The following is a 23,535-nucleotide window of genomic DNA, read 5'->3' on the forward strand; positions in this document are numbered from 1 at the left end:
ATCTGGTCTTGGTTGAAATCTTTGATATCTTCTTTGGGGTGCATGTAACCCTCACCCACGGTCAACTTTTTCGCCCTGCAGAACGGGATGTTGAGGTGGACGCGCATGGGTTGCCGGATGTCGTCGACGGGGTGCCTTGGGCGATCCTCAATCATCGGCAGTGGCTGCCCTTGTGTTTGCCCTTGTGGAACTTGAGGCACGGCCACGCCAGCCTGGCGAAGCATCTATGACCTCATCGACACCATATCTGGGTCATTGCTCGTGAAGGCTTCTTTTATGGACCGACTGATCATTTCGGTCACGCCTTGATCATAGCCCTTCTGAAAGATGCCCTCCTTGTACCTCTGCCTTGACCGGTATGTGGCAGCGTCGGATTGCCATGACTCCACTGAGTTCCAGCTCATCTTCGACGACATGCCACGGACGCGGCCACGGTGCTCGGGGGTTCCCAGCGCCAGGGTCAGCAAGTCCTGGCCCCTACGAACCTCGAAGCTGTCCTTGGATTTAGCAGGCCTCGATGAGAGCCCTCTCCACCTCCTCGAACTTGGGCTCATTGAACTTGCCCGCGCCCTCCTTGAGCTTCTTTGGCTTGCGGGCATAAATGAAGTCCTTAGCCCTCAAGTCTACACCGTCGTACGGATCGGGAAGCCCGGCGGCAGCTCTAGCCCTTTCTTCCTCCCGCCACTGGGGCCTCTTACCAGCAAACCCTAGTCATGCCCAAGTGGTGGGGGTGCAGGTTCTTCTTCATGCGAGTGCGCTGAACTTGGCGCTCTTTGCCTTTGCTTCTTCTGTTGTTCTTTGTTTGCAGAACTCTTCCCAGTGATGTTCCTTCACCATAGTGTATTTGACACAGGGTGACTTGCCTAGCTTCAGGTAGTACCTGGTCAGCATGGACTTGAAGTTTCTAAAGGCTCTTCCTGCCACGTGCATGACCCACTCCCTGCACTTGTCCAGATCGGTGTCCTCGGGATAATGGAAGCTCCTTGTCACCTCACCCCAGATATGTGTCTTGTAGTTGACCGGGACATTGTTCCACTCCTCCCAAGTGATCTCCACCTTGTCCTTGACTATACATGCCACCTGGTTGCTGAACTTGGCAAGGACCATGGGTGGCGACAACGGGTTTCCCTCTAGTCCCACCTCATGGATCACATGGACTTCACCGTGGATTTCCCTCGGTGCCTCCCGTGTTCCCCCCTTCTCAGCTTTGTCCTCTGACCACTAGATTTGCCTGAAGTGGTTGGAGATGGAGCAGGGGGGTTCTTTGTCACTGACTTGTTCCTCCTCGAAATTCAATTCTCGAGGCACCACTGGCATCTGTTCAGGGTTTGGAGACCGCGCACTTTCAACTTCGTCGTCCCTCGGTTGGTAGGTCGGATCATCTTCGTCCTCTGTATGACGTTTCTTTGTTGGCCTCAGGGGTCACGGACACTTGGCTCTCGAGGCTAGTTGATGATGATGCGCTAGGGGTAGGGTCGCGCCATTCGCTTATCGGTTCCTCCGCCATTGGAAAGCTACAATGAATACATATTTCAGTTGTATAGACACAGTTATAGAGTAGTAAAGTAGAGTAGTACTAGAGTAGTAAAGTTAGTAGTAGTTGGCTCAGATTTGCCCCATTGTCATCACATTGCTTTTAAACTGGTTGCTTGTATCTGGTATACAAGCCATCCTAGTTTAGCGGGGGCACTCGATCATCATCGCCGCTGCCTCAGCATAAAAGGGGTCACATCATTGCATATGCCACTGCCTCAGCAATAATTTTAAAAGTTCTTCATTGCATATGCCAAAAAAGGAACCAGCCCCATTAAACAAAAACCTTTCACAAATCAAAAATAGGCGCAGCAGTAGTAGAATAGTAGTCGAGGGAGTAGAGGAGTAGAGGAGGAGGGAGTAGTAGTAGGCAGTAGTAGTAGTATACTAGTAGTAGTATACTACTAGAAAGTAGTAGGCAGTAGTAGTAGTATACTAGTAGTAGTACAGGAGGGAGTAGAGGTAGGCAAGTAGTAGTAGTATACTAGTAGTAAAGGAGGGAGTGACCAATTCATCTCAAAATTCTCACAAATTATATCAAATTTGGCAAAATTGCAGTAGAGTGACCAATTCATCTCAAAATTCTCACAAATTTAGCTCAGAATTAGTTTAAAGGCAAGGTGCATTATAGGCAGTGGCATATGCTCAGAATTTTGTCATAAATTTCTTTGGCATCATAGACAGCAAAAAGAATTGAATTCAAATGCTACGGGTCACCAAAAGCATCATAGATCAGTAGTATAGCAGTTCAAAATTCACCAAGTGTAGTATAGCAGTTCAGTTGAATTCAGAGTAGCAGCAGCAGTAGTAAGACAACAATGGTAGAGAGAAATAGGTAATACAAGTACCATTTTGCATCAAGCAGTAGAGTACTAGTAAGGGGATAAGTAGTAGCTAGCCATCTCAAAAAACTTTCACAAATCAAAAAATTTGCATCAAGATATAGAGTGTAGGCAGTAGACAGTAGAGTGTAGGTAGTAGAGTGTAGGCAGTGGATTAATGGGCATCATGGCAATTGGCAATGCCAAACTGCCAATGACAAGCAAGAGAGGCAAATGCCAAAAAAGTTCATCATTGCATATGCCAAAAAAGGAACCAGCCCCATTAAACAAAAACCTTTCACAAATCAAAAACAGGAGCAGCAGTAGTAGAATAGTAGTATAGGAGGGAGTAGAGGAGTAGAGGAGGAGGGAGTAGTAGTAGACAGTAGTAGTATACTAGTAGTATAGAAGGGAGTAGAGGAGTAGAGGAGGAGGGAGTAGTAGTAGGCAGTACTAGTAGTATACTAGTAGTATTATAGGAGGGAGTAGAGGTAGGCAGTAGTAGTAGTATACTAGTAGTATAGGAGGGAGTAGAGGAGTAGAGGAGGAGGGAGTAGTAGTAGGCAGTATACTAGTAGTGTTCACAGGCAAAAGCTATAGCTGTGCGTGTCCTGTCAGATTCAAGTGAAATACGATGAAGGTCATTTAGTAGTTCATACAACTGCAAAATAACCTCACAGTATCTATGCCCCCCAATTGGAGGTTTGATTACTGAAAATATATAACTGATAGCAGATTGAATAAGTATTCACATGAAAGGAAAAAATATGCCATTTAACTGTACTAGAATATAGTAAAAATATCTTAGATACATGAGACATGCAAACCAAGCAGCAGGATTATACAGACATGTTTTATTTCATTATTTGTAGACATTCCATATGCACATTACTAATTTTCATGAACAGACATGGTTTCATAATTGTTTTCATAGTTTCAGTTCATAAATAAAAAAAATGAAATCACAAATGCTATGTTTACTCATTATACAAAATCCAACCTTGTACACAAGAATGCAAGTCCACATCACAGAAGTTTACTTAGACATCAGTCCTGATGTGGCACAGCATAGTTTTGACTCTATCCGAAATATATGCAGAGGTTAGGTCACGTACCGCTGGTGGCGTTGTTTCCTTGCGCGCTGTGTAGTGCTGCCTGAACTGGAGAAGGGTGGAGAAGGTCGTCGAGGAATTTGGCAGCGGCGGACGGGTCGGAGCTAGCGATGCACCAGAGCTAGGGTTCCAGGGACGGGGTGCCGGAGGAGCACGGGGACGGGGCGCAGGCAAGGGAGAGGAGGACGGGGGGCGGGGCACGGGCACGGGGGAGGAGGATGGGGGCGGGGGTCACCATGGAGGAGCTCGGCGGCAGGGATGGCGGCAGCGGCGCAATATTTCGGCAGCCCTTCGGGTCGAATTCGAGGGCGCGACGCAATAAGAAAATTTGTGCGAGCAGTGGCACATATATAGCGCATGGATTAACCACAGGCGGGCAATATAATCCGCCCACCGCGGTAAATGTTTACTGTAGCGGGCACCTTAAATTGCCCACCACGGTTAATCGATTAACCACGGCGGGCGCTGTTACGTGCCCGCCACGATTAATATTTTTTCATTTCCTCCCTGATATTTATTACCAATCTAAAACTTATTAATCTAAAATTTATGGGCACTGATATTTAGTACTGTGTAAGTAGTGTAAGTAGAGAGTAGTGTTGTGTAGTAGTACTGTGTAGTAGAGAGTAGTGTTGTGTAAGTAGAGAGTAGTGTTGTATAGTAGTAGAGTAGTACTGTGTAGTAGTAGTAGAGTAGTGCTGTGTAGTAGTAGAGTACATGTGAGTAGTAGAGAGTAGTATTAGTACAATAGATAGTAGTAGTATTCTATAGTAGTAGTAGGTTGAGTAGTACTAGTAGAGTAGTATTGTATAGTAGTAGTAGTAGATTCAGTAGTACTAGTAGAGTAGTATGGTTCCATGATATTAATAATAAGTTACAGAACTTGTCTTCAATAGATCGAGCTATATTATTACATATATGTCTCTGGGATACATAAATCATTTTGGTGCAGGTGCTTTCACCGTCCTCTTCTCACCATCGGGGCGGGCCCACTGGCATCATCCTGGACTTGTTGAATCGGTCCTCGACGGCCTTGATCTTCTTTGGATGATCGGTAAAAAGCTCGAGCTCTACGTAGTTGTTGTATTGTTCGGGACTCTGCACCCCATCAGCTCCCACAATCCGCTGCTTTCCAGACACAACCACATGCCTTTTTAGGTCCTCTGCATATATATAGTAGGCCACTTGTGCGACATTGGTTGCTAGTACCCATGGGTCATCTTTGTAGCCGATACTTTTGAGGTCCACGGTGGTTAGCCCATAACTGTCCACTACAACCGCATTCGGTTTGACCCACTGGCAACGGAAGACGGTTATGCGTAGGTTCTGGCCGTAGTCAAGTTCCCATATTTCTTCAACTTGCCCATAGTATTGCCTCCTCTGGCCCGTGTACTCTTCTTCACCCTCGTATCGAACACCGCAGTTCTGTGCCGAAGCTCTTCTTGTCCTTGTCTTTCGTGTGGAACCTATAGCCCTGGACGTCCATACCCTTGCCATGTGGTGATTTGGCTGGATGGGCCTAACACAAGTCCTCTTAACGGTCTCCGTATCTTCATCAGGGCATCCTTCAAGGGGTATGTGTTGCTCTTTGAGCCACTCTACGAAATTGCTCTTGTGATGGTTCTGGACCCATGCCTCCGTGCGTTGTCCATCATTAGCGTCGCGGATCTCTTCCAGGTTCTTTTCAATATATTTCTCCATGCTCACTAACTGATGAAGGATGCTGTAATGAGCTTCTTGCACCATTCGGTTTGCCACATCAGTGCGCACTTTTCGGCCTGTGCACCCCATCCCTGAGGTTTTGCCTTCGTGGTGATGGACAGGTAACCCAATCACCCTCCCATCTCTTATGTACCTCATACACCAGTTCACGGCCTCCTCCGTTGTGTATGCCTCGATCATAGAGCCCTCCGGGTAAGCGCGGTTATGGACGTATCTGTTGAGGGTGGACATGAACCGCTCGTACGTCCACATCTGGTGTAGGTACACGGGGCCTAGTTGATGGATCTGATCGACCATATGCATCATTAGGTGTGGCATAATATCAAAGTAAGATGGTGGAAAGCACATCTCGAGCTGGCAAAGGGTCTCCGCGATGAACTCCTTCAGGGCAGGCAGCTCAGCCTTATCAATGACCTTCTGAGTGATGCGATTAAAGAAGTATGACATCCATGTGATGACCATCTTCACGTACTCTGGACGGATAGCCCTAATCGCAATTGGTAGGAACACCATCAGCATGACGTGGCAAGTCGTGTGAGTTGTAGCCGGTCATTATGAGGTCTTTCATGGAGACCAGGCTCTTGATGTTGGAAGAGAAACCAGTCGGCACCTTGATACCCCTAAGCAACTTAAGAAAAGTCATCCTCTCGTCTTGCGTTAGGTTGTAGGCCGCACCCGGGATATCGACTTTACCGTTCTGAGGCGGTCCCGGGTGAAGGTCCGGCCTGATGCCTAGATTGACAAGATCCGTCCGTGACTTAATACCATCCTTTGTCTTGCCCTTGATGTCCAGTAGGACACCGATCGTGCTTTCAAAGACATTTTTCTCCAGGTGCATGCGGTCGATGGCATGGGGTGTATTCAGTGTTTTCCAATACGACAGGTACTTGAAGAAAATTGACTTCTTCTTGAAAGGAATGGCGGAGGGGACTTCCTCCGTCTGGTCCCGCTTTCGCTTCCTTGTCTGCTTGCTCCCCTCTTCAGGCGGCTTCTTCTTCTTCCAAACTCCACCTGATCCATGTCCTTGACCATCTCATACACCTTTGTCCCCCAACTAGTCTGCGTCGGTTGATCACGCTGCGGCTCATCCTGATTGTCAAAGTATTTGTTCATAATACTTCTTCTATACCTGTGATTTTTTGCTGAGGAACCGTCTGTGCCTCGTGTACACCATCTTATTGGATCCCTTAAGGTAAGTGTAGCAGGTCCCGTCGATGCAAATTACGCAGCCGGTCTTCCCTTTGATCTGCCCCGACAGTGAGAAGAGACTGGGGTAATCGGTGATGGTGACAAAGATGATTGCTTTTAGTGTGAACTTCTCCTTGTGGGATGCATCCACCATCTGGACCCCAACATCAAATAGTATCTTCATTTCCTCCATGAACGGCTCTAGGAACACATCTATATTGTTGCCGGGCTACTTCGGTCCGGAGATAAGCATGGTCAGCATAAGGTACCTACGCTTCTGACATAGATGGGGAGGTAGGTTGTACATGGTGAGCACGACAGGGCCAAGTGCTGTGCGAGCTGCTAAGCTCACCGAACGGGTTCATCCCGTCGGTACTTAGCACGAACCTAACATGCCTGGGCTCCTTGCCAAACTCCGGGTAGGCCTCGTCGAAATCCTTCCACTGCTTGCCATCGGATAGGTGCCGTAGCTTGCCATCGTCGTTCAGGCGGTCAGCAGATGCATGCCAGGACATGAGCTTGGCATCGTCCGGGTTCCCGAATATTGCACGTAGGCGATCGGTCACGGGCAGGTACCACACCAACAGTGCTGGACTTTTCCTGTGCGTGTAACCCTCTTCTTCATCGTCCTGCTGAGCCGAGATCTGTTTGGCCACACTGCTCTTCTTTGCCCCCTTCTTGTTCTTCTTCCGACCACCCCTGCAAGCCTCCCTCGTCTTCTGCATCCACACGACAACCAGCATTTTTCTTGTACCGACTAAAGCCGCAGTGCGGACAACTCGTCAAATTCTCATACTCATTGCCCCGATATAGGATGCAGTGGTTAGGGCATGCATCAAACTTTCTAAGCTTCATCACCACTGGCCGAATCAGCTTCTTGGCCCGATAAGTATTGGCAGGGCACCTTGTTAGCCGTTGGGTACGTGGTGGCAAGGTAGCTTAACAACTCATTGAAGCTAGTGTCAGACCAACCATGACGAGCCTTCAACATCAACATATGGAGGTTAAAACGGAGCGCCGTGCACTCCTTTGGACAATCGCCGCCGTCCTTATAGAGAGGATCAACTGCCGCCTGTTTCAACTCTCTAAAATTCTCCAACCACTTTGGGCAACCCAACACAACGTCGTCTTCATCGAAGTGTTTGACTAGATCTTCAACAAGCTGCACATCCTCGGGTTGGCTCACAGTATCCTGACCATCACCACCGTCGCCGGCTTCGTCGGCCATGTCTTGCATTACATCATCCACCGTGATGTAATCACGACAACTGTTGTCACTATCGGCTGGCGCAGCTGCTGTGGAAGGATCTTTATTCACCGGTGGTGCTGTCGTCGTCGGCATCGAAGAGGTAACTCCAGATGCACCGCCACTCGCACCAACTCTTTCGCCGTGAAATGTCCAGACTGTGTAGCCCTCGATGAAACCATACATGATCAAATGAGTTTGCACCTCGCTGTCTCGGTGGGCTTTCAGGTTCTTGCAACGAGAACATGGACATATGATTGTCATCCGCTTCAGTCTCTCACGGTGAGCTTTACCAGCCGCAATAAACTTCCTTAATTCAAAGAGGTACCGCAGATCATTCACTCTATCGATTCGGTACATCCATTCCGATCTATCCATCATATCTGCGAACATTATCCATCACAATCAACATTAAATAAAGAAGAATTAGGAGAAATTGATGATTTTTACGTCCAAAATCATGAAAAAGAGAGGAAATGACGATGTGAAAGATGAAGCATGCATCTATGATGAATCTAAAGTTAAAGAAATACATGACATCATTTTTTCCATTAAAATTGATCTAGATCTAGATCTAGATCTAAAGAGAACTCTAGGTGATGGAAATAGAGAGAGAGGATGGAAGGAGAGAGGGAGAGCCTTTATGAACCTCTTATGATGTCCTCCTCCCTCAAATCCAAGCCCTTCAACTCAAATCAAAAGTTTCCTCAAATTTTAGGGCAAAGCCTCCCCCCATGAGTTTTGAGAGAGGAAGACCCTGGAGAAGAAGGAGGGTCTGTGGTCTGTATTTGTACAGGCTTTACCGCGGCGGGCAACATAAAACGCCCGCCTCGGTAAATCAAGTCTTTACCGCGGCGGGCAGTTTAAAGAGCCCGCCATGGTAAACCGTATTAACCGCGGCGGGCGATTCATACCGCCCGCCGCGGTAAATAACTATTTCCTGCGGCGGGCAGGTAAGGTTGCCCGCCGCGGTAAACCAATTTTCCGCAGCGGGCGCCCCGGTGGCCGGCCTCGCTGGCCGGCCACCGGTTAACCGTGGCGGGCAAAAAAGGTGCCCGCCACGGAGCGTATTTTGGCCACGTTGCGCAAATTGATTCCTGTAGTAGTGGGCCCATCGTTGCTGGCAACGCGACCGTCGCCGCGCCGGCAGGAGGAGTCCGGCGATGGATCCACATCTTTGAAGGCGACGTCTTCGTTCTGAGGTTCGATCCCGGGAACTGGCCACGCAGCTCGTGTTGGAGCGTGGTCGAGGCGAAGGATCTGCGAGGTAACGCGCTGTTCGTCGGCTTGAACGACGCAGCGGTGGTGCGCGGCGAGGGTGTGAGCGCCAACAGCGTTTACTACTCGGATGACCTGCACGGGGGAGACTGCGAGGCTGTGGTCTACAGCATGGCAACCGGAGCCTCCATCCGGTGGCCAGCGGTGTCGACCGGAGGCGTGTCGAGCCCCGCGTGGTACTTCTTGCCGGCCGGCGATACCCATCGCGTGGAAGCAGAAGCAACTGAGGTAGAAGACACGTCTGCGGAAGCAACTTCACCCGAACTTGACGAGGGAGGAGCTGGATCATAGTGCACATTGTCTCAAAAAAACCATGAGCTTGCTCGGTAGGTTAGATTATTCTCTCGTTTATTAATCATTATTATGCTATTCTCTGAAGTGTAGAGCTACATCGAGATAGGCCTTTTGTTTACATTTTGCAATTCGAATCTATTGTCGGGGGCGAGCATTATGTGGTTTGAGTTTTTGAGTGGAGAGTTTTTAGGTAGCCAGGTAGGGTTCAATGTGCATCTTAGGTAGGGCTGGATATCAAGCCAACTCGGCTTGGCTCGGTCTGGCTCGTTAGGATAACAAGCTGGCTCGGCTTGGTTGGTATGCTAACAAGCCAAAAGTCCAGCTCGACTCAGCTCGGTAACTAACTCAAGCTGGCTCGTTGGGCCCGTGAACCAGAAGGGAAGAAAGAGAAATTAGTAATAAACAACATATAGTTTGTTCACTGATTTATTGATCCATCGTCCATGCAAAAGGAAACATACATATACATGGTCTGTTTGTACCGATGAAGTGATGAGGTGTGGTTAATATAAAGGTTTGTCCAATGGATAGGGCTCCTTGCAGTTGGCTACGGTTCAAGCAAATCCAAGTCTACAGATAAACAAATATGCACGTACATGTATGTAACAAAGCAATGTGAGAAGCTAGGCCTGCATCGATATTATAAAATAATGAATTATTCAAGATAAAACTAAAAAATGTCACTAGGATCATATAAAAGAGCTAGCCCCTAAACTCGTATATAGGTTTAATTTTATGAGCCGCTTAATTAAGCGGCAACCTAAATCTTTATATAAGTTCACGGGCTAGCCTACTTGCATCCCTGGATGTTATTAGGACGTATTGCACTACTACACAAATAATTTTGCAAGACGGTGCTCTTTTATTAACTAAGACGGTAAAAAAAATCCAACCGCCTCGGAAATTGCTGGGCGATTAACGGAGGCGATCATTTTTATTTACGGAGGTGGTCAAGAAATACCCGCCTCTAAAAATGAATTTATGGAGACGGGCACCTTAAGACAACCGTCTCAAAAAATGACATATTTTCGGAGGCGGTCGTTTTAAGGTGCCTACCTCTATAAATCTATTTTTAGAGACAGGCACACTATAAGACCCGCCTCTGAAAAAGCCGAGGCCCAACAAGCCTAGGCGAGGACCGATAGCCGTCTTCGTGTGTCACATGAACTTAGGGTTCAACACTACCATCTCTCTTCCTCTCACTCTCCGTCCTCAGCCGAGCGGCGCCTCCTCTCTCCCTCCCTCCCTCAGCAGAGCGGCCACCTCGAGCTCCTCCCCTCCTCCTCCCTCCCTCCCACTCACGCGCACTCCTCCCCGCACATACGAGCCATGGCCGGCGCCACCTCGAGCTCCTCTGCCGCCTGCGGCTTCTCCATCTGCGCGGTGCTCCTTGCGACGTCGCTCGTGTGCGCCGCGTGCCTCTTAGACTCCGGGGAGGCGTGCTGATGAACACAGAACATCCGCATGACCATAACAGTGACGTCGTCTCTACGACAGTCCGTAGGTCCTCGTCCTCCTTGCCTGGCAACAATCCGGTTGCCGAGCTTCATCTTCAGCCTGCCCACATCATCACCGGCCCCAGGGCGGCGGCAGACGGGGTGACCCATTCCTCATGTATGGCGATATTGAGTAGCAGCTCCGACTCGCGCGTCAGGGTGTCTATGAAGTCGTTCGTGGAGAACGCCCTGTGAACACGGTTGCTCTCAGGGTCGTAGGCGTACACCTCGTGGCGGCTCGTGGAGAGAAGGATTTCTCCTCCGGGCGAGGAGCCGAGCGGGAGCATGCGGAACCCAGCGCAAGGCGTCCCTCATCGGCTGGGGCAGGCTCGCCAAGCTGATGCGGCAGCGCAACGACCATGGCGACGTCGTCGAGCCGGCAGCCGTCAAAGTCCAGAGCTCGTACTGTCCCACGGTGAGGCGAGTGTCCACCACGGCTCACAGAAAGCCGTCGAGGTCGGTGAGATGGAAGGTGTAGCGCGCCCGTGCTTCCGGCGGGTGTATCCACCCGAACTGCTCGATATCCACGGAGAGCGACAGGATGGTGAGCTCCGGCGTTCCGAACAAGTGGGCTTCCGGGTCATCAAGTTCATCGCAGTGTTCATGTGCCAGTAGAAATGCCCATTCACAAACACCGGGGGGCGGCTACAGAGACCCTTGGGTCATTGGGTGCGTGCGGCGGCACATGTCCAGATCAGGGGCGCCATCCGCCGGACCTCTGGCCGTACACCTCGCAGTGCGGCTGCTTATTCCGGTCCTCGAAGAGCCTAACCACCTTGTGCTCGTTGGCCGCCGGGTCGAAGCCGAGCCCGGTGCTCGAGAGCACGTAGGGACCGTCAGCGGTCACTCTCCTAGCCCATGTGCAGCGGGGCAGGGAGACGTGCTCTCCAGTGGAGAGGTTGCAGACGTTGTACGCGGACACGCTGGCCTGGAAGAGGAGGGTGAGCCCGCGGCAGGGCTTGGTGCCCGACATAACCAGATCGACGGCGCGCATGTCGTCCACGGTCACGAGCTCGCGGGCCGACGAGCCGCCGTTCTGCTGTGCGGTTGACGTAAGCACCGAGGAGTAGAAGCACGTGGTGGTGGTAGAGCCTGCGGCGGTGGGCGCGAAGAAAACGATCTCCGGCGGCGGCTGGGCAGCGGCTCTGACGACGGCTTGGTGCGCCCGGACGAAGTGATCGGAGGTGGGCGCGGGGCGTCACTCTCGGCAGACCGCCGGGAAGCGAACGATGGCAGCGGCCGGGACGCGCGCCAGAATGTGTTCGACGATCACTTTGTTGGGTTGAACCGGCGGCACCACCGGCGCGTCTCGAACGTGCCGAGATCTTTTGGCCGGTCGTGGCGCTGGGGCATGTTGGTGGATCGATCGTATTCCTTGTGTTAATTCGATTTTGTATGTAGATCAAAAGCAAAGGAGTTGCGCTCAGATTAGAACTTGGTTAGGTACTTGCTGACGACAGACGACGTGCCACCCGTAACCGTAACGGATTTGCGTCCAACACCCATACGGGATTTTGTTTCTATCATCAGGTGTCTGAGTAAATCGCATGCAGTCGGGTTTTTTTTTATCGTTAGTGTCCCAGACGCTCGCTTGCTGGGCATGCGGACCGGCCTAGACAACCGCTCTGCCTTCTATGCTCCGGTGCAGTTGCCCTAGTCTCTCTACTGCACATCAGTCACCCAGAACATTCCCCACTCTGCTCCGTCACGACCGCCGCCACCGCGCTATTCGCCAGCCGTGGCCACCTCCACCGCGCTGCCCGCTCACCGCATCTGTCTCCACCGAGCTGGCGAACCTCCACGATGAATGCTCTAGTAAGCAGGCGAGGTGAGGAGTTTCGTGTGACGTTGTCCCGCCGGCGAGTCGCCCGCGCCGCTGCCGCACCGGCGAGCTCCACGCACCGCGGCCGGCATCGAGCTCCGTAATGATGAGTATCAAACCGCCCAAGTAGCAAGGTGACATTGCATTAAAATCACATGTTGCAAGTGTATTTTCTAGGTGTTTCAACTGCTTGGGACGAATGTTTCAAGTTGTGTTATCTGGATGTTGCAAAAATATATCTAGATGTTGCAATACGTATATAAAATGTTTCATCTGTTTCTGACGTACGTTGCAAGTGTTTTATCTGGATGTTGCATATGTTTCACATATATGTTGCAAGTGTATGTTCCAAATATTTCATTTGTTTTAGACGTATGTTGCATTCAAGTGTTTCATATTTCAGAGGTATGTTCGGAGAGTCACGGGGACGCAGTGGGTGATGGGGTCATGGCCCGAGGCGCCAGGGGATGAAATGTGGCAAGCCGGGTCCTGCGGACAGGGTGAGTAGAGGGCTTGCGGACGGGCCACATGGCATGCCGGGGACCTGCGGACGGGGCGTGCTGGGGCCGGCGGACGCATGTGTGGAAAACGAACGCAGCAGGCGTGGACATCCGGGCGCTAGCCTCTTCCATTTTTTATTTGAAACTACCAAACATACTCAGTGTTTCAATATGAGGAAAAACTAAACAAGCACAAGCTAAATTTAAAATGTCGTGATATTTTTCTTTACCTAAGTTACGCATCATTGTCAAGCAAATACCACAGACAAGACAAGTAAAGCAGCAATGCATTGCTGACAAGCTCCGAAGGGTCTTCGGTGACTACTGGGCCTCGCGCACTACGAGCCTACGACTCCGCCGACCCTGCACACGCTGCTACGGGCCGGAAGGGCTGGGCACTTTTAAACCGAAAGCTGAAAACCCAACCGAACCGAAATATTGGTTTTTAATTTCCGCTTCGGGCCTTGTTTAGATTGTAAATTTTTGCAATCTGGACACTGTAGCACGTTTCGTTTGTATTTGACAAACTTTGTCCGATCATGAACTAACTAGGCTCAAAAGATTCGTCTCGTGATTTACAACCAAACTGTGCAATTAGTTATTTTTTTTACCTACATTTAATGCTCCATGCATGCGTCTAAAAATTGATGTGATGGAGAGAGAGTGAAAAAACTTGGAACTTTGAAGTGATCTCAACAAGGCCTCGGTTTTTACTCTGGAAATTTCGATCATCGGCTTCTGTTTCGGTTTCAGGGTCGAACAAACCGATCACCCGAACAAACCGAAGTATCAGAGGAGCACCGAGCCACCGAGCAGTGCAGGTAGCGTACCGCACAGTACTAACAGCAGCAGGCCATCAGCCCATTAACGGCCCAAGGCATCACGCGAGGTTTACAAGCCGCCGCGAGCGGCGAGCGGCGAGCGGCGAGCTCTCAGCAGCCAGCAGTCCGCATTATTTTACTCCTCAAAAACAACCCTATCGGCTCGGGGCTGGCGGCGGCTAGTTGCCTCGACGACTGCTGGGCAGCGCGGCCGGCCTCCTGGGCGACGGCGAGGCAGCGCGGCAGGCCTCCGCGGCTACGACGGAGTGGCGCGACTGGCCTCATCGGCGACGGCGGCACGACGCATCGAGTCGCCATCTGCGCCTGCGGCCTGCGCGACCGCCGCAGAGCTCGTCTTCTCGAGCCGCTGAGCGAGGCAAGCGACCCTTGCTTGCATGTTTTGAGTGGCTGGACGGAACCGGACAGTTGCATTCTTCGATTCGTATTCTTCTCCTGGCTTCTTTTTTTTTATTAGATCTAATCTGGAGAGCCATCCGACCCTTGCTTGCTTCAAAAGTTGCTTGTTTTGATTTTTTTTTTTAACTTTCGTGGGGACATGTAAGACTAGGAAACGAGGTGGATCTGTGGATTTGTGCTGAGAAATTGTGATCTGTGCGCTTCACTGTCTACCTGTTTTTCTGTGATGTATTCCGTCGGTTTGTTCGGTAGAAACGAAAACCGAACCGAATACACCGACACCGAACTTATCGGTTTGACAACCGATCGGTTCTTTATGTCTTGGAACCGAAATTTTTAAAAACCGAACAAACGGGACCGAACTCTCGGTTTAAACCGATTGCCGAGGCTAAGGAATGGGTGGCCCATTAGGCAACTGGTGCTATTTGTATTCTGTAGTGCTGTGTACTCGGAAAGGGATGATGGAGAGAACTCTGCATCTGTACAGAACGGCGCATGGCCTCGCCTCGCTGTGCGCCGCCACCGCCCCCATTCTCCGTTCCTCTGTGCGCCGTGCCCCCTCCTCTGCTCCGGCACCCGGTCGCCAGCCGTGCTCCGCTTCACGCTCTGCCCCGCCCATCATCTGCTCCGGCACCCGGTCGCCAGCCGTGCCCCGCTTCCCGCTTAGCCCCGCCCAACGTTATAGGGATTCAGCCGCAGGTTGCTGGCAGCCGGCGGGGGCGCTTGGCGCAGGGCACCAACAGGCGGCCTGCCGGAGTGCCAGCGAACGTCGATTCACCGACGTGCATCGGTAGATCGGCCTTTCACCTCTGGAAAGCCAGAGTAGCGGACATCCCCTTTGCAGACTGCAGCGTCTCCTCGCCTCGTATTATTCAGTGGTGAGCACTGAGCATATTTGGCATTAGTCTCCGTTCCTTACCTAGGCTGCTAGTACTCCTAGGCAATAGACATTGTTATTTGCTATAATGTTTTTTTTTCAATTTCTTAAATAGAGCAACATTGAGCATATTTGGTGGAGAGATAAATTTATTATAATGTCATGACATTTTCTAGTTCTATTAGGCTAAGTCTCATGTCAGCTTACCTACACATTGTAATTATTGTCATATAGTTGAGGCATGAAGCACGGAAATGATTGGTTTATCTTAGAATTATTTATATTGCGTCTGTGAAAGTTTTCAACTTGTTTCGTCGAATGTAAGATACCAGGAGACCTTTTAAATGTGTGTCATGCTTTTGACAATCTCCTGTTTGTATGCTGAATTTCTTACAAATATTATGCATACCAAATTATGAATTTAGATTATACTCAATTGCATACAGTAAATTTAGCTAGGACTACCTTGGGTCAAAATCCTGGTTCCACCACTGTGGTGTGATATGGTTAATTATTTGCCAAACGCAGGAATGAGTTTGCAAGTGCCTTTTTGCCTAACAGTCAATAGATGCACTGTTTCTTTTTTGTGATTACCTATATTAATACAGATAATTAGTTATTTTAGTTCATTACCTGCTGTTTAATACAAATAATGCCTAGTATATTATTCTTTGCTTGATGTTGGGTGTCATCAAACTTGGTGTCATGAGGTGGGTGGCCTTTTGGTACTGTATACGATGGTAGAGTGGCATCTTATGATTGGTGTTTTTGGGTTAATTTAGAGCACTTGTTTAGTAGGATGGAAAAGAAAACAAGGAAGCTGACATGATTCTGGGCCTTATATTGCACTAGATACAATTACACGCTTTTGGCTCTCTTTCTTTGTTTCTGAACTGCATCTGCAAGGCATTGATTTCCTAATATCTTGGCTACTCCTTGGCCTTACATTAGCTGCCTCTGTGAGTTCGTTCTTAAAATTTTGTGATGCTATCTGACCTTGTTCTAGAAGTGAGATCAACTACGTTTTTTATTATTTGCTATTTATTAGTACACTAGATTGAGTACAATAGATCACTGGCTTTTCTGGATGAACACTTTCAAACAGTGAGATATATGATTCCATTTTTATACTTTTTTGAAAGGTGCATGTCAACTGCCTGAACTAATAAACTGTTTTTACTTTTTAAAATCTAGTATACATGGAATTGCGTTGCTTGGATTTTTACAGAAAATAAGTTATCCTTGTTGGTTAGGCCTCAATTTTTACATAAATGAAATGGTTCTTGTTGCATTGTTATGAGATTATGCTTATTCTGTGTACAAATTTGCTGTGTAAAGAGGAGCCATGCTTTTTTTTTTGGAGAGAACCAAACTCCATGTAGAGAGAAGGTTTACTGTTTAGAGAAAGAATAAGTTTTCTTGTGGAAGGAGAGAGATGCCATGCTTGTTCGCGTAGAGATAGGCAGATAGCTGTCTTTGGAGATATATTTTTAATCATCCAAACAAAATTTGAAATTGTTTCTTAGAAAACTATTCCATGTGCACCCAAACAAGAAAATTGAATTGAACTACTAGTTATTTCATTTCTTTTTTAATCTAATTCCCAGAATACAATTCCTGGAATGAGTTTCATTTCTAGTTATCCAAACAGGCCAAGGCATCAGACTCACGACTCACGAGGATGAACGGTGGCAAGAGATTTGGTGGCGGCCGGGTGCCGACGGGGACTCCATCCCTCGCGTGGTCTTCTGTTGTCATCGTCGCCTCCCTCCTCGCTGGTGCATCCATCGTCCACAACATCTACAAGCCTGACATGGTTCGTCTCTACGGCCCTTCCACCCCTGCCACCGTGCACACCACATGTTCGACCCAATTCCTACACAAGACCCTCCTGCTTATTCTCCTTTTTCATTTCCTGCTCCTGCAGACCATTCCACCTGTGGAGAGTGCCAGCGGAGGCAGCGGCCAAGGGAGCTGAGTTGCGAATGGCTGGACACTAGATGCAAGATAGGCTGGGCATGAAGAAGTGAAGAACCGGCTATCAGCACTTCTTTTTTTTTCTTCAACAAAAAACAATTTTTTGTTGTCTTTCTCTGTTTTGCAACGAAAAGATGTGAGGCGACGTAGTATTTGCTACCTTAACCCTCCTGGTCGCGCATAACCATGGGGTAATTCAGTTTCGTGTGTTCACAGGTTTATTCACAACCATGTCAGCAACAGACAAGTATATGTACGCTGATGTTGTTTTCTTCCACACCTTTTTTAGTCTGTGATGATGATAGTCATGGTCTCCTAATTGCGGGAGCATCGGTGTGTAATTTGGATGATGACAATGCCATTCAGTTTCGTTCCTTGATTTGTTCGTTCAGTGCTTCAATTGGAGGTTAATTGAGGCGGCACGCAAAGAAACCTGTTTATGATTGAGTTGACTACTGGACAATTAATAAGATCTTGATCAAGCTTAACATGGAGGGAGACGAAAGGCACTACAATCACTTGTACCGTCACAGCACATCAAAGCCAAGAATGCACAACTGCACCACCACCATACAGCTGATACAAATGTCTCACTAATTACTAATCACTACACAGAAATGGCCTCTCTGCCTTGTGCCTTGCCAATTTGCCACGGTTACCAAAGAATACCGCAATGTGCAGCGCACGTATCACAGGCATGGGTTCATGGCAAGTCGCAAAAAAAAAAGGCATGGGTTCATGGCGCCGCTCAAGGCTTAGCACGCCCCTGTCGATCACTGGAGACCATGGCGCCAGTCGAAGCACCGCTGGTCAGAGCCTTAGGCGAAAATAGCTGATTCATCCACGCCGGCGAGACCCGTCCCACGGCGCTTGCCTGGCGTACCGCGCGGAGAAGGACCGCAACAGGTTCTCGGGCTCCCCCGCCGCGCCGCCCTCGTCGAAGTTCTGCGCGTACTCCTCGTGCCCGTACTGCTGCTTCTTCACCGACGACCCGCTCCGGCTCAAGACCCCCTTCCTCCTGCTGCCCCTCATGACCCATGTCCACAGCGCGCGGACCACCGCCCCGGGGCCGCCTGCTGCTGGCAGGGGCGCGCGCCCGCGGAGCTCGTAGTCGTCCCCGAGGTTTCTTGGCCATCCGTGGCCGCATGACGCGAAGGTGGCCGCGAGGGCGGCCGGCATGGACGTCTGCCTCCGGAGCTCGTGTGCCGTGACGGGTATGTATGGGCTTGTGGCGGCACAGGACGATTTCGGGGTGGTGGCCATCATCAGAAGCAGCAGCAGGTCCAGCACGGCGGCGGTGAGGTGGCAGGCAGTGTTGGTTGGTTCGCGCGAGTTCCAGGCAGCTCTATGGATGTGACGGTGGTGCGGACCTGCGCTCGCGGTGAGTCACGAGGGGATACGCAAGTGTAGCTGCGGCCTGCGGGGTCGCCATTTGCTGATGGTGCTTGGGCGCGGGTCAAGTGCGTGGTGCGAGTGCGACCGGGCGGCGTAGCTGGCTGGCGGCCGTACTGTACAAGTGTACAGGTGGTGGAAGAACGGGGCAGCTGGCGGCTCGAACGTTGGCGAGTACAGTAAGGGGCCAGGAATGATTATGGATGGAATGATTCAATAATCTGTGCTAATCTCGAGGAGCTGGAATTGTTTTTGGTGCATTTCGAGAAAACCCAACAGCCCCTAAAGCAGAGATAGGTTCTCGCCTGGATTGGAGCTTGGAGGTGATCCGTGCAGTTCACGGTCGCTCTGCTCCTGCCTGCGACATCCAGCACGAACTCATATTTGCTGTACAACTCATGAGGTGGCTCGATCCTTTCCTTTGATGGGCAAGATCTGAGAGAAATGTCTCAACAAAAAACCTGCGGCCTCACTCGATTTACGTTATGAACCACGACATTTCGTCGGTCGACAAGTCAGCACAGATGGCAACCAAGTCAAAAGGGGCTGCTCAGGCCTAGCTATGTGAAGCTCGGCCCGCGCAGGCACTGCCAGAGACAGCCCAAGCCCACCGATCACGCCAGGTGAGGCGATTGCACCCGCTGGGCCTGCCCCATGGGCCCTAGTTCCTGCTCCGTATCGCACCGCGGGCAAGCCAGGTCGATCAAAGCCGGTGCCTGCACGGCTGCACCACATGGGCACGGACAGGCACGCCGCACGCGGCACGCCTCCGCTTTCGCAGCAATAACGACGCCAGTCAGCCGTCATTCACTCATTCGCGTCTGGAACTAGAAGCATTTCCGGCGCACTCAACCTTCCATTCCACGCGGTTGGTCCTCTCCTCTACGGCCTGCCCATCCCGACCTTCCGTCCAGGTCCCAGCTTCCAATACTCTTCCCAGTCCCGTCCGTAGAAGAGCCCCACGCTTTTGGCCTCACCCCCGACCGATCAAACGAGGCGGCTCCCTGCTACCGACCCGTCGGCCGGACTGACTTGAGCAAGTCTTCCTTCCACCGCCGCCCCTTCCATGCACTTCACAAACTCACGCATACATATACACCGCACCATGCCACCACGGCAGCAAGCTCTCCCAGCAACACCACAATCATAGGAGTATTTCCTTCTCGGCCTCCGTTGCTGCTTGCGTCCGTTAGTTACGGTGCGCCACCAGGCTCGGTTTGATCCTTTGCTCGGCGTCAGAACTCAGAAGCATGGCAGCAGCTGGCAAGTCGTCGGCCATGGAGACGGTGGTGGCGGGCGCCGCCGCGCGGGGGAGGCGGGGGATTGACCGGCAAGCTGTCGATAGGGGCGTCGCCTACCTGCTCATGGTGGCCGCCCTCATCGCCACGTACGCGCTTCACTAGAGCTCTGCTCCGGCGGCAGAGCTCACGGGAAGGAAGGCTTTTGTGAGCTTTGCTTCCCGACCTCAGCCTGAGAGTTCCCCTGCACCAAACTTCATTCGTTTGTTTTCCACTCTTCCTCTTGTATGGAGATGGAGATGGAGATGGAGATGGAGATGGAGATGCCTGTGTGCTATAGTTTAGTCTGTACCACAGCAAAAATTGTTTTCTATATATACTCTTTCCGTGATTGATCTGTACAAATTGGTCATTTGTTGCCAAAACAATCAATATTACCATGGTTTCAGCTTCTGTCTATCTTCTGTTGTGATTGGGTTCGACATTCGGAGTCTGCAGCATGATGAAATTTGACATCAACATGTATATTAGCATTACATACCATAACTCCATCCGTTCATTTTCAGCCTCCTTTGGATTCCTGAACTATTAACATATTATTGTAAAATAAATGAGTTGTACACTACGAAAAATAGATACATGACAGGTCTAATAATGAGCGAGCACAATTTTGATCATCATTCCCCAACCAGGCACATATATACAACAATCAAAAGCGGCCCTCAACTTCCAAGTCTCCAAACAACATGACACCAAAAACCTACATCGAGCATATGCCAGAAGAGAGGAACATGAACTGCATGACATAGTTGTCAAGCTAGTAGGTTGACTTAACAAATGGCTTGAACTCTACAAAAAGCTCACCTCCCAAATCAAGCCAATCCAATGCGAATAATGAAACCAATGGACGTCTGAGGTAAGCTAGAATGCCAACAACGCATTGTTGCACATAGAAGATCATCCAAAGCAGACTAAAGACATGATCAACATGAACTGCTTTTGCTACACGTTCAAAAAATGGAGCAAGTTTTTTACTCAAAAATGGTATCAAGAAGTGGCAAATTGCCAATTATGATGTATCAAGGAAGAAAACACGACCAATGATGCCATTGTCGTCGATGCTAAGCAATAGTCTAGCAAGGCTTTCATTAACAATTTTATCTATCTAGTGCCCCACAAATAGCCAACCCACTTGACCAACAACTATTGCCAGAACACCATATTGTTGCAGCAACATCGTTCCACCATTAACCAAGTTCCTCGAAGCTTTCCTGGCTTGATATGTAGAATAGAAGGAGGCCAACTTAGGTAAAGAGTGTCGATGAGAGGGGTATAAAGGCGAAGGGGGTGCGCAAACGTCAACAAAAGCTGACCAACGAGGGAACTATATCATGACATCGAGACCATTACTCCACCCATGGGCTATAGCTGCATCAAGCACCATTAGTATCATAATGGCTCCCAAATCAACACAAAAAAGCCACATCATCACGTGCTTGGAGCCTTGCGTCTTCAACCACCCATATATTGTGGCTAGATACCTTTGAGATCCCGAGTTGACAGAGGCGTCGTTGATGGATCTAATATCGGTGGCCATGGACCTGACCACCATATGTGATAATAACCATAGCTGTGGCCATTAGATCTCTACCACCAAGCCATACTCGAGGCTAAGAAAAATGTTGTCTTCACTAATGGAGAGAGGATCATGACACAACGAGGCCTCACAGTTGTGCAAGTTTGTAGTAGGCTTCTCCAACTAATCGAGAAGGAGAAAGGACATGGAGGATTTGCAACAGTAGGAGTTAGGGTGCCGTGTGAGTCATAAGTCATCCAAAAGGTCACAAAGGTGGTGAGAAAGGGGCTTATTTCTTCAGCAGAAGAATGTATTAATGAAGTGGTGCATTATTGTCTTTTTTCTCTTTATTCATTCTTGCTAACAATATGGATGGCACACACCATGTTTCATCACTAATTAAGGACATGATATGACATATTAAGGTCGTGCCATGGAGCTCTAGCGTTCATGTTCAGTTTGAGCATCCATGTCATGCTTGTGTTGTGGATTGTGGCTCCCTAGAGACTAGAGACCTAGTAAAACATGGAGAGGTAGTATTGTCTCCATCTAACCGAAGCCGCATGGAGTCACTGAGCTAGACACTGGGTGCAATACACACCCAAACACCACGACTGAATAGTCTGCAACTAAGAGCACAAGCGAAAGCAGTTTTCCCATGAAAAGTAGTTAGATTAAACCATGCCAAACATGTAACTTTGAGTTGGGAGATTTAGGAGCCCAAGGTGTTCGCGCCTACATACATCGTAGTTGTTGGCTCAAGCCTAAGCCTGCATTGCTGAAGCCTTTAGAGTCCTTGTGCTTGTGCTATATGTGGCTTGTAACGTGACGTACTATATCTTTTATAAAATATAAACTGTTTAGTTTTGTCATAAGTTATTTTTTGACCTTAATCAAGTTTATAAAAATATATTAACGTTTATAAGAACAAATAAGTACAATACCAAGATATTTCATTAAATTTAATCAAGATATTTTTTTGTATAAATTTGGTTATTTTTGTATAGATTGGTACATTTTAGCTTAGGAAAAAACTAAACAATCAACTCCTATGCAGGGTGTATGCCCATCTCCTTGTAATTTGCATGCAATGGCTTATGGCGCACCAGAATCAAATTGATTTCTACCCATAGAACATCAACTCCTATGGATAAAATATCTTCTCTCAGTAAAACGATGATAAACTGCAACGATAACATCCAGGGACAATTTATTTATACTATCCGTCCTAGAATATGAGACATGATTTAACTTATTACAGTCTTCAAGATAACACTTTAATCACTGTTTTTTCTTATTATATATAGTAATTCATTATATTAAAATTCTAATCATTAGAAAGTATTTCTAAACACAAGTCTAATGTAACCAATGCCGTATTATAAACTTCTTATGTAATTGAACTAATTACTAATCAAAGATGATAAAGTTTGAATTCAGAGGCTAACAATCTAATTTCAAAATTTTGAAACCATCCAACGTTAGTTGCTCTTGAACTTGAAAAGACACCCACCTAGCTTTGCTTAATCACTATGTCAGCACGACAAGTCAACATCCCACGATCAAAAAGGCCAACCAAAAAACACACGCCTCCGCTCCAGATCCAATTTAGCCCGTTTGCTACCTCTCCACCCCCCTCTCCACCTCGTCTCCCCCGCAGGCCTGCATTCGCAAATCTCCTCCCCTCTCCCCGTGCGGCGCGCCTACACCTCCCGGTCCGGCGAGAGGCCACGCCCGCGCTCCTCACACTCCCCCCTGAAACGACCCCGATTTCCACGACAGCGTCGAAGTGTAATAAGACCGTTGTAGATCATATTGCCCAAATTCCAGTCAAATATCATATCCATACAACGATAATATCATAGTACAAATAGTGCAGAATTACATAAATTATTACATCGCCGTATTGGCGGAATCAAAAGTAGCATTCATTCAGAACAGCTTAAAGATAAGATCACCAAACTCGAGCGTAGGCACGAACCCCTTATCCGTCAAACTCCTCGAAGCTATACTCCTCAGCAGAACCTGTGTGCCAAAATTTATCAGTACGGTTTGTACTGGCCACTCCCAACCCTATGAGCATTGCTCTGTGGAAATTGAATGCAAGTTGGATATAATCAAAGGAACCTATGAGGCTGGGGTTTCCTATGCATACAGCATACCAGGTATGAATAAAAGTATAATCAAGTTTTAACACCATTCCCACACACCATCCACCCCATTCC

The 23,535-nt window shown here is 49.0% G+C and overlaps 2 pseudogenes; both read right to left on the minus strand.

Moving 5' to 3' along the window:
- Nucleotides 1-10,746: 10,746 nt before the first annotated feature.
- Nucleotides 10,747-12,604, minus strand: LOC136465312 (putative F-box protein At2g02030; annotated as a pseudogene).
- A 4,174-nt stretch (nt 12,605-16,778) lies between these two features.
- Nucleotides 16,779-17,147, minus strand: LOC136466824 (uncharacterized; annotated as a pseudogene).
- Nucleotides 17,148-23,535: the final 6,388 nt, after the last annotated feature.

Source organism: Miscanthus floridulus, chromosome 7 (genome assembly GCF_019320115.1).
Source record: "Miscanthus floridulus cultivar M001 chromosome 7, ASM1932011v1, whole genome shotgun sequence".
NCBI classification, from domain to species: domain Eukaryota; kingdom Viridiplantae; phylum Streptophyta; class Magnoliopsida; order Poales; family Poaceae; genus Miscanthus; species Miscanthus floridulus.